Source organism: Malaya genurostris, chromosome 3, assembly GCF_030247185.1.
Source record: "Malaya genurostris strain Urasoe2022 chromosome 3, Malgen_1.1, whole genome shotgun sequence".
Classification (NCBI taxonomy): domain Eukaryota; kingdom Metazoa; phylum Arthropoda; class Insecta; order Diptera; family Culicidae; genus Malaya; species Malaya genurostris.
The window spans coordinates 103,416,252-103,428,373 of NC_080572.1; positions in this window are offsets into that span (position 1 = coordinate 103,416,252).

Sequence of the window (12,122 nt, forward strand, 5' to 3'; positions counted from 1 at the left end):
CAATCACTTGAAAACCCTACTAATAAAAATTGGACCAGAGGACCAAGTGTCATATACCATTCGACTCAGTTCATCGAGCTGAGCAATGTCTGTGTGTGTATGTATGCGTGTGTGTGTGTGTATGTGTCAAATAATCTCACTAGGTTTTCTCAGACCTTAAAAAAGTTCTAAACTGGACTCAAAACCGTTATTCCCAATCTTAGGGTCAAATGGAAGGTCTTATGGTTCGTCGAAAAATTATTGCATATTTTTGGATACAACGGAAATTTCAACCGTCTTTTAGAGTACGATGGCAAAATTGTAAAAACCTGTTTTAATCCACCTTATGGTGTAATGATGCCTTTCTCATGTATAATATTTTGGTATTCTGTTCAAAAAATTTCTCTTCGATTTTTGAAAGAAACCAAGGTATTTCTTGTGCATTAACTAGTATAACGTACAGAATGAAACAGTTCTCTGATCGATTAGGTCATCCACTAGAAAACGCAGTGGATTCACTATTTTATGTACTTCCAGCACCGGAACCCGGTATAATCGAAGTCGGTTCGTACGGCCACCAACTAATATGACATGCAAATTGTACTAGTTTTTATTCAAATTTTGAAAATTTTATACAATTTTGCCATCGCACTCTAAATGACGATGTAATGTTTGTTGTATCCTAAAATATACATTAATTTTTGGTAGGACCATAAGACCTTTCATTTGACTCTTAGATTGGGAATAACGGTTTTGAGTCCAGTTTATAACATTTTTCACGGTTTTTGTTCCGCCAGTTTACGTGACGGTGTATCATATTGAACACACTTTACTCTAAAATTCCGGAACCGAAAGTCGGATCCGGATGAAATTCAGGAAATCCGTATGGGACCGGAAGACCTTTCATTTGAATCTAAGTTTGTGGAAATCGGTCAAACCATCGCTGAGAAAAGTAAGTGAGATCCATTTTGGTATATATAACCACTATTTCCGGTACTTCCGGAACCGGAAACCGGGAACCAGGATAGCCGGAATTGGTTTGTTTAATTGCCTACTGATAACAACTATCAATTTGTGTAGTTCTGAGACCAGCTTAGAATATTTTTTACGTTTTTTGTTTCGCCGGTTCAAGTGACGGTGTACAATATGTAACACACTTTACCCTATAACTCCGGAACTGGAAGTCAGATCCGGATGATGTTCAGGAATACCGTATGGGGCCACGAGACCTTTCATTTGAATCTAAGTTTGTGAAAATCGGTCAAACTATCGCTGAGAAAAGTGAGTGAGATCCATTTTGGTATATATAACCACAATTTCCGGTACTTCCGGAACCGGATACCGAGAACCAGGATAGCCGGAATCAGTTTGTTTAGTCGCCTACTGACAATAACTATCGATTTGTGTAGTTTTGAGACCAGTTTAGAAATTTTTTTACGTTTTTTGTTTCGCCGGTTTAAGAGACGGTGTACAATATGTTACACACTTTACCCTATAACTCCGGAACCGGAAGTCGGATCCGGATGAAATTCAGGAATTCCGTATGGGACCACGAGACCTTTCATTTGAATCTAAGATTGTCAAAATCGGTTCAGCCATCTCCGAGAAAGCTTAGTGAGATTATTTGACACACACACACATACACACACACCCACACACCCACACCCACACCCACACACACACACACACACACACACACACACACACACACACACACACACACACACACACACACACACACACACACACACACACACACCCACACACACACACAGACATTGCTCAGCTCGATGAACTGAGTCAAATGGTATATGACACTTGGTCCTCCGGGCCAATTTTCACTAGTCGGTTTTTCAAGTGATTGCATAACCTTTCTATATGAGAAAGGCAAAAAACTTCAAAATTTGATTAAAACTAGTAGAGTTGAATAGAATACCACAGTATTATATTTGAGAAAGGCATCATTACACCACTAGATGGATTAAAACAGGTTTTTAAGGGAGATATCGATATTTATGTGTATGCGACTTTTCGCCTTATTGCATTAGTAGGAGTTTTCAGCGCTGTTTGACAAACCTAAGTACCAAAAGACTGTGTACAGCATCCTTTGTCATGACATTTTGCCTCGGGCCGATTTTAGCACGGTTCGTTTTTGGCAACTTAATCTTTTAAATGTGACATATGTAAACCAGATGATGGCAGAATTTACGAGTTGAAAGCAATTCCATAATTATATTGATTTAAACTATTTACAGCAATAAATGATGGAAAAACATTACAGTTATATACCATTCGAATCAGTTCGTCGAGATCAGCAAATGCGTGTGTGATAAATAATTTAACTCATTTTTTTTCGGAGATGACTCAACCGTTTTTTACAAACTCAGATTCATATGAAAAGCCGTATGCTCCCAAACAAGGTTCCTGAATTATTTTTGGTTCCGACGGTTTTGGTTTGAGAAACAAAATTAAAATTGTGTAACTTATTTTGGTCGTAGATGGCTAAACCGATCTTAGGTTCAAATGAAATCGAAGAGCCATCTAAGATTCAAATGAAAATCTTGAGATCCTATAAAACCTTTTGCTTTTTATTCAGATTCGACTTCCGGTTTAGTTTTAGTTTTAGTGAAATCGGCTAATCATAATGCAAAAGGTTTGGATCTGTAACAAACAATGAACAATTTATCAATAGACGAGAACATCAATTCTAAGAGCGTAATGATTATATATTGAACATAGTTAGTGTCTATTTAAAAAGTGAACAAGCGATGTCGTAAGCCCACTGCACTGCGTATTTCTATGTGTCGGTTTTACACGATACGCTTTGTGCGATGATTCGTTCAATGCATTCGGTTGAAATTTTGCGCGCCTTATTTTGGTACTGAATTTCACCCTAATAATTATTCATAACAAACATCTAAAAAAACTTCAGTTTCGAGTTCTTTGAATGATATGATATGATATGATGATATGAAGAAAAAGATATGTTGTTGCGTTATACACAAAAAGAAATATTTGCGATTAAGCTCTACTCATTCCGGGGAAATTTTGAAAAGGCGCCCCATAGTAAAGTAAGTCGTACGGTTGTGCCGTGGAGAAGGATTCTATGTTCATCAGCTTTCTGTAGATTTTTATGCGCCGTTCGCCTTGCATGGGAGGCAATGATTTTTGTCGGAGTTTTGCTGATTTTTCCCATACGAGATGGTAATCAAGTGCTGGATGATTTTCATCAGGGGTTACATTATGCATCTAAGCAGAATCGACTTGTCCGTACGAAGCAAAGCCAAGTCTTGGCATTACATTCCTTTTGTAGAATTCGGCCTTTCTGTTTCAACAGACTTCGCAGCCGACTCTTAGCGTTAAGAATCTTTGCATGGCTAGTACTACAATCCTACGTACACTAATAATTTTCTCAGATCGGTGCTCAAACATACGACAACTGACTTGTAAGACCAGCGCCCAATGCATTGAACCGCAAACCCTTGTCCGTACAAGGACTCGTACAAAAAGTGGTTCGTTTTTAATTTAATTATGTTGACACAACACCTCTCATCACTAACATAGATGACCTAACGGTGTTTTTCACAATATTAAAAATTCTGAAAAAATATCTAAATCTGTTTGAAACGTCGAGATCTAGTGCCATCTCGAAAAAAACCTGTTTTAATCCACCTAGTGGAGTAATGATGCCTTTAACATATCAATTATACTATCATATATAATACTGTGGTATGCTTCTAAATAATTTTCTTCGATTCTTGAAATAATAACAGGAATCGGTTTGTTAGCCGTTAATTGGAAAAGATTTGAGGTCGATTTAGAATTTTTTTACGCTTTTTCGCCTTTTTCAGTGATGGTATAAAATTTTTAACGCTTTTCACCCTATATTTTCGGATTCGGAAATCGGATCCAGATGAAATTTATTAATTACGTATTGGACCACAGTACTTTTCATTTGAACCCCAGGTTGTGAAAAACGGTCACGTCATCTATAAGAAAAATTAGAACACATATTTTCATTTTTTTGCGCATTTTACCCTATAACTCCGGAACTGGAAGTCAGATCCAAATGAAACTCAGGAATTTAGTATGGGACTTATCAAAAATTTTAGCACAATTTTATTATTATTATTATAATTATTATTAATATTATTATTATTATTATTATTATTATTATTATTATTATTATTATTATTATTATTATTATTATTATTATTATTATTATTATTATTATTATTATTATTATTATTATTATTATTATTATTATTATTATTGTTATTATTTTTATTTAAAAAGAAATATTATATTTCCTGCAGTACTTCGACAAAAGAAGAGCATAACTTACACTGCGACATCAACTGCTATATATTGTATCATGGCATATTACTTCATATTATATATATTATATTTTGTTGTGTTATATTATGCTGTATGGTATTATACTGCATTGTATTATATCATATTATATTGTATTATATTACTTTATGTTATATCATATTATATAATATTACTTAATATCATGTTATATCACAGAGAACAGATATCCAACAGACATTCATATGTGCAAAGTCGTGTGCAACGGTGATTTTTAACGGATTTTCACATGTATGCTTTAACCCTTATGCACTCGAATGGGTACCCGGGTACCTTTTCGAATTTCAAAATAAGAAATTTCTGAGTTAGGTTTAAACTAAGATTCTGCAATTCGGTCAATTCCAAGAACTAGTTGGACCATAACTTCTCATGCTTTGACTTTTCATTTTACAGTAAGGGGGGTCGAATGGGGGGGCTCAAATTTTTTTTATTACGTAAACACCCGAATGGGTACCCGGGTACCCACAAATAAAAATGCTTGTAACTAAGGCAAATTCCATCCGATTTGAATTTTTTCAGTACGGGTAAATTCAGAAATTTATCCACTTTTCGATGGCCGTGTATATTGCTGTAGTAGGTTCTTCTGGTTCCCGTTAATCCGGATTTCCGTAGAATGTTCCGACACTTGTGTTTTCCACCATAAATGTCATTTACTAATTTGAAACTTTTCCAAACCAGCTATTTGAGAAAGGCCGTACCAAAATGAACCTTTTGTAGAAAAATGACGTCATCTAAAGGGTAGTTGGCCTATTCTGGACTTACTCTCATAGAACGAAAAAAAGGAAATATAAATGAGAACGAAACTGTTTGGGAAGTAACTTCGTGATGTTTCGAAATGTTTGTTGCCAGAATTAAAAATTGTATTGCGTGCTCCTCGCAATAGGCCTGAAGTACATAATAATTTTCAAACTGAAGATAAGAAAGTGAAGTATATAAGGGAACATACATAAAGTACGTCACGCGTTTAGGGGGGAGAGGTTTCAAAAATACGTGACAATACATGGTGAAAAGATTGAGAAATGCTCGACAAAGGGGGAAAGGAGTGGTAGAAAAATTCAAAATTTTATGTTACGTACATAACGGATGCCCCCTGAAATATATAAACATAACAACTCAGCATAGCACTTGATTTCATATAGCAATTCTTAGATAAGATTACAAAAATACGTGAAATCCGTGTATAAATGCCTCGATGTCGGAACTCATTTAGGATATCCGGGTTCCTGGGAACCAGGAGCACCATGTCCATCTTTATGGGTACCAATCCCAAAGAGCTTAAGTTCCTGAATCCAACAGTGCTAAAATTACTTCAATCGGTTGAAAAATGCTCAACTTACAGCGATTTAAAAAAATGGGTACCCGGGTACCCATTCGGGTGGTTAAAGGTGTTTTTTTTTTCGAGTGCACAACGGTTAAACAGCTTTTTAAAAGGTTGTACTAGCTTGGATGTCTGTTCTCTGTAGTAATATTATATTATATTATGTTATATTGTATTGTATTATATCATATTTTGTTTATTAATTTATATTATATTATATTATATTATATTATATTATATTATATTATATTATATTATATTATATTATATTATATTATATTATATTATATTGTATCATTCTTAATTATATCAACAACAGGGATGGGCAGAGAGTGCATCAGGGTATCTTACAAGTGAATGACTGGATGGTGGAGTGGATTGCCAACCTGAGTCACGCGGGGGAAACTTTGTGTTTCTCCCTGAAGGTCTGAAATGAGTAAGACGCACCCTTCTAACAAACAAACCATCAGGCGGGTTTAAGCTGGTAAAGCAAAGTTCGTTATTATATGGCTGGATGTTCTTGCTGGACGGCGCCGGGTCCTCAGAACCCATTTTGGCCTCTTAACAGCAGTTATATGAAAGCTATCTGATAATCAAATTCGAATCTACTGTAAGTCTACCCGCATACACAAATAGTTGCCCCGCCAATTTTTTAACAAACACGATGAATACGAACACACATTATTATGTTCTGTTAGCTTATTTCAAGTAACATTTTCAATTTTAGTAAATATTTTTAGCTCTCTCAAGTGTTACATCATAAATCTCGCACTTAAACTGTAAGATTCACAAATACCTTATGAAAACTATTATAAGATCGTATTGCAGCCATGTGAATAAGGTTTATAAAACAAAACGAAGAACTAGCCTTCTCCGCGTTTAATCTGTTTCGAAATGATTCAAAATTCAAGAATGTTTCAGAACCTGCTTTACGATCAATATAAAAATTACTCGGATGAATTCCATAGGAAGATTATTGTAAATTTTATTTACGACTTTTAGGCTTTTTCAGGATTAAAAAATGCATTTTCATTTTTATCGTGAACGCATCGATAAAAATGAGAATTATATCTGATAAAAAATATTGTTCTGCGATTTATCGTCATTATCATATAAACAGCTACGTTGCGTTAAAACTAGTGCAAACGACTCATAATCCAAGTAACATTTGCTACTTATTGTACTTTGAAAATGTTTTTCAATTGATTTAGAAATGTTATTTATGTTAGATATGTTTAGAAATATAAATTAAAATTGGTTGTGCAACGTATCACGTAATACTACCGAAAAACACCGGTAGAACAACTTTAAGTACATCTAAAACAATTGTGCAGTAAATCACCAACTTTTTAATATTTCACTAGAAGCTCTACAAAAAAATCCACATCGTCATGTAAAACGGAAGTAACTATAACAATTGTGCAACTTATCAAAAACTTTCCAAACGGCTAATTGTACCGAATACAATATACGTCGAAATTGCTATAAATCTCTTGTGGAAGAACAAATTAGTGAAATGATTGATGCTCTCCGGAAGGCAAAAAAGGCTGATTGTTTTTGTTGCCTCATGAATTTTTAGATCAGTGTGTGCGGTTTTCTTCAGTTTTAGAAAAACATTGATATAAAATTCAAAACTTGCAAAAAAGTTGTGCATGATGTTATAATTGAACGTAAAACTTGCTGACATGCGATTATTATCATAAAAGTAGCAGGAATACAGCGTTATATACACAATGAACACAAAAATCAATCAGATAATTTGTATGCGGTTTTCATCTAGCGAAAAAAAAATAAGCAGACCTGACATCACTTTTCAAAGATATTGAACGAAATGTTAATTTCATCATAGTTACTCCCATAGTTATATATTACCGCTTGTGCAACTTGTTTCTGCAACTCCAGCACACGGACTTGCCAAAATAATACCTACAGTGCGTATCACAAAAGTCGGGCCCTCTAAGATAAATGACTACACTGTATTGCTGTTTAATTCAACTAGAAGATTAAAACTGATTAAAAACAAAACGTAGAGAATTTCTTTGCGAAATATTAACATGTTAATGTTTCCTGTTATTTAGATAATATATGCTGTTTTCCTCCAACACCAACTTGAAATTTTTTCAAAGTGGTGTGAGGTAAATCGAATGGCTTTGAACATTGATAAATGCTCAATAGGGTGGGACAAGGCTGTATGGGAAAAATTATTTTCTCGCTCCACCAAACTTTTCGTGTTCCTTTCGGGTCCCATATAAACTATGCAAAATTTTAGCTCGATAGGAGAAACTATATTTTCGCGCCCGCGGTTCAAAGTTTGTATGGGATTTAGTATGGGAAAACTAACTTTTAACAAAAAAATCATCTGGAGGTTACCCTATATACTCAAAAAATCAGCGGGCATGTAATTTTTGTAGGAAATTTAATGACGAAGAAAACCTTCGAAGACTGTAACATCATCCGACATCTGTAAAAAATGTTATTAAAGAAAAACCGACACAAGGTGGGAAAGATGGCTGATTCATTAATGTATCTAGCACCACTGCTGCTAGTGGTGGTGATGAGAATTTTTTTTCTATTATGCTACAACGGTTGATCTGAGTTGTTTGATGTCTTCACAAGAGTTGCTCGGTGTAGTTTGAAGATTTTTTTAAACTTAAAAACCATGTTCCAAAACTCACTGTAAAGACACACAAAAAACTAACTTTTTTATTTGAGGAAATACAATTTTGAAATCTTCCACAATATTGTTGATAAAATCAAATACTATAACTTTGTCGAAGACATAAACCATCTGTCTCATAAGGTTTAGAAGATGTGGATGATTTCATTTAATACTATGAAAAAAACATTGATTCCAAGTTTTTCTTTTTCTTATTTTTCCATCGTCCATATCTTCTAAACCTTAAGAGACAGATGGTTTATGTCTTCGACAAAGTTATAGTATTTGAGTTTATCAACAATATTGTGGAAGATTTCAAAATTGTATTTCTTCAAATAAAAAAGTTAGTTTTTTGTGTGTCTTTACAGTGAGTTTTGGAACATGGTTTTTAATTTAAAAAAAATCTTCAAACTACACCGAGCAACTCTTGTGAAGACATCAAACAACTCAGATCAACCGTTGTAGCATAATAAAAAAAAACAAACTCACATTACCACCACTAGCAGCAGTGGTGCTAGATACATTAAGGAATGAGCCATCGTTCGGACCTTGTGTCGGTTTTTTTTAGTAACATTTTTTACAGATGTCGGAATATGTTACAGTCTTCGAAGGTTTTCTTCCTCATTAAATTTCCTACAAAAATTACATGCCCGCTGATTTTTTGAGTATATAGGGTGACCTCCAGATGATTTTTTTGTTAAAAGTTAGTTTTCCCATACTAAATCCCATACAAACTTTGAACCGCGGGCGCGAAAATATAGTTTCTCCTATCGAGCTAAAATTTTGCATGGTGCTTATGGGACCCAAAAGGAACACGAAAAGTTTAGTGGAGCTGAAATCAATATTTTGTCCCACCCTAATGCTCAATCATCACGTTCACACGCAAAAAAAATCCTATAAGATACAACTACTGCCTTGATGAAGTAGTGATCAACAGAACCACGTGCGTCTTTCAAGCAGCATATCAACTTTATTGTAGCAAAGGCATCTCGTAGTTTAGGATTTGTAATGAGAATAGCAAAACATTTCACAGACATTTACTGTTTAAAGTCTCTATATTGCTCACTCATTCGTACAACGCTCGAGTACTGCTGTACGATATGGAACCCATATTACCTTAACGGCTCCTACCGAATAGAATCAATACAGCGCAGATTCGTCCGTTTTGCTCTTCGACAGCTACCTTGGAATAACCCCAACGAGTTGCCTAGCTACGAAAACCGTGGATTATTGATTGGACTCGACACCCTTGGCATTCGACGTAATTTGTCCCGTGCTATGTTGATCGCCGACATGTTGAACAACAAAATAGACTGCCCTGCACTCCTCAGCGAAATTTCTTTAAACGTACGCAGTAGAGCTCTTCGGAATAACGTCTTTCTTCGATTGCCTCTTAGCCGTACGAATTATGGATATAACGGTGCTATCATTGGTCTACAGCGAACTTTCAATGGAGTATCTGCCGGATTCGATTTTCACATTACGCGTAGCAGAATTCAAACAAATTTTTTAAACATACTTAGAAATAGGAATAGTTTTTAATCATTGGGACTACACATTGTCTGTTGATTACATGTAAATAAATATGTCATTACGTTGGGTGAACCATTTTCTATTCAACTCACTGTTACAATCGATGCCATATTGGAAAATATTCAAGAAAAAATCATTTCGAGAGTTTTCATTTACAATCATCAAAGCACGTTAATTTAAAGGCGCTTGAAAATTTCGGGCGTACAAATACATGTTTCACAATCAGAAGAAATATACAGGACAGCAACTTAACATGCTACTTTGAAATAGTCAATCGTATTTCCTCCTTATATGTATTCTGAAATTTGTTTGATGTCAATAAATGCAACGGTAGAACATAAAAATGGCGAACATGAAATTTTCCTCAATTCTAATTACACCTAACCTGAAAAGTAATAAATCATGTAGCCAACACACATGTGTCGTCGATTTACTTTGAAATATACATTGACACGGAAGTAGTTTTTTTAGAGAATTGAATTAACAATGTTTAATTGTTTGATTCTCTATCTATAGTTATTATATTTTTGGAGAGTTGTTCTTGCTGTAAAAAAAAACCATACAAAATGTTTTATGAAAGCTTCAAAAATGACCTTAAAAATTCTAAATTACATGTAAAAAAAGGAATTGATTACAGCTGTCATGAAGGATCATATGAGGGGATGTATGAAATTTACTAAAATCTTCAATGAATCTTAGAAAAAATTCGATGTTTCCGAAATCGACATATTTTGTTTATGGTAAACGTCGAGAACCTATTGTCATATAAAAATATATATTTATTTTTGACATCGACTCTCTGAACCTAGAAAAAACGTTGAGATTTATGAAATCTAAAATTGTCTTTTTCGATGCCTGAAACTTCAAGATCTAGTGTCACTTAAAAATTGTTTTGCCTTTCTCATATAGAAAGGTTATGCAATCACTGTGAAAACCGACTTTTGAACCGAGGCCCGGAGGGCCGAGTGTCATATACCATTCGACTCAGTTCATCGAGTACGCAAAATGTCTGTGTGTGTGTTTGTGTATGTGTATGTGCGTATGTGTGCATGTAACGTTTTTTGCCCTAACTTTATGGGGTAAAATGTGCAAAAAAAATGAAAATATGTATCTAACTTTTCTCATAGATGGCCTGACCGATTTTCACAAACTTAGGTTCAAATGAAAGGTCCTGTGGTCCCATACGTAATTCCTGAATTTCATCAGGATCCGACTTCCGGATCCGGAAATATAGGGTAAAGTGTGTTAAAAATTCAATACCATCACTGAAAAGAGCGAAAAACCGTAAAAAGTTTTCTAAATGACCCTCAAATCTTTTCCAATTGATAGTTTTTATCAGTAGACGGTCAAGCAAATCTATTTCGATTATTCTTTTAAGAATCGAAGAAAAATAATTTTGAAGAATACCACAGTATTATATATGATATTTTGATTGATATGAGAAAGGCATCATTACACCACTAGGTGGATTAAAACAGGTTTTTTAGAAAACATCTACTTTGGAACTCCGAAATCAAAAATTTTGTTGATGCCAAATGTCTTAGAATTGCATAGAACATCGAGATCTGCCATTATCTCGACGTGTAAGGCAATTTTAAGATGTTTGGCATCAGAAATAAATTTACGAAATTCCCGTGGTAGATGTTTTGCAAAAATTATTGCCTTTCTTATAAAGAAAGTTTATGCAATCACTGTGAAAACCGACTTTTGAACCGAGACCCGGAGGGCCGAGTGTCACATACCATTCGACTCAGTTCGTCGAGTACGCAAAATGTCTACGCAAACTTCTCTCGGAGATGGCTGAACCGATTTTGACAAACTTGAATTCAAATTAACGGTCTTGTGGTCCCATACAAAATTTCTGAATATTATTTGGAACCGACTTCCAGTTCCGGAATTATGTGGTAAAATGTGCAAAAATTGTGAAAATAAGTGCACCAACTTTTTTCGGAGATGGCACATTTCACAAACTTAGATTAAAATGAAAGCTTTTGAGGTCCCAAACTATATTCCTGAATGTCATTGGGATCTGACTTCCGGTTCCGGAATTATGAGGTAAAATGTGCAAAAAAAAATGAAAATAAGTTTTCTAATTTCAACCTGGGATTCAAATGAAAGGTACTGTGGTCCCATACGAAATTCCTAAAAATCCAGATGAAAATCTGGATTCGACTTCCGGATCCGAGAAATGCCTGAAAAGGGCAAAAAACGTAAAAAAAAATCTAAATCGATTTCAATTTTTTTCCAATTGACGGCCAAACA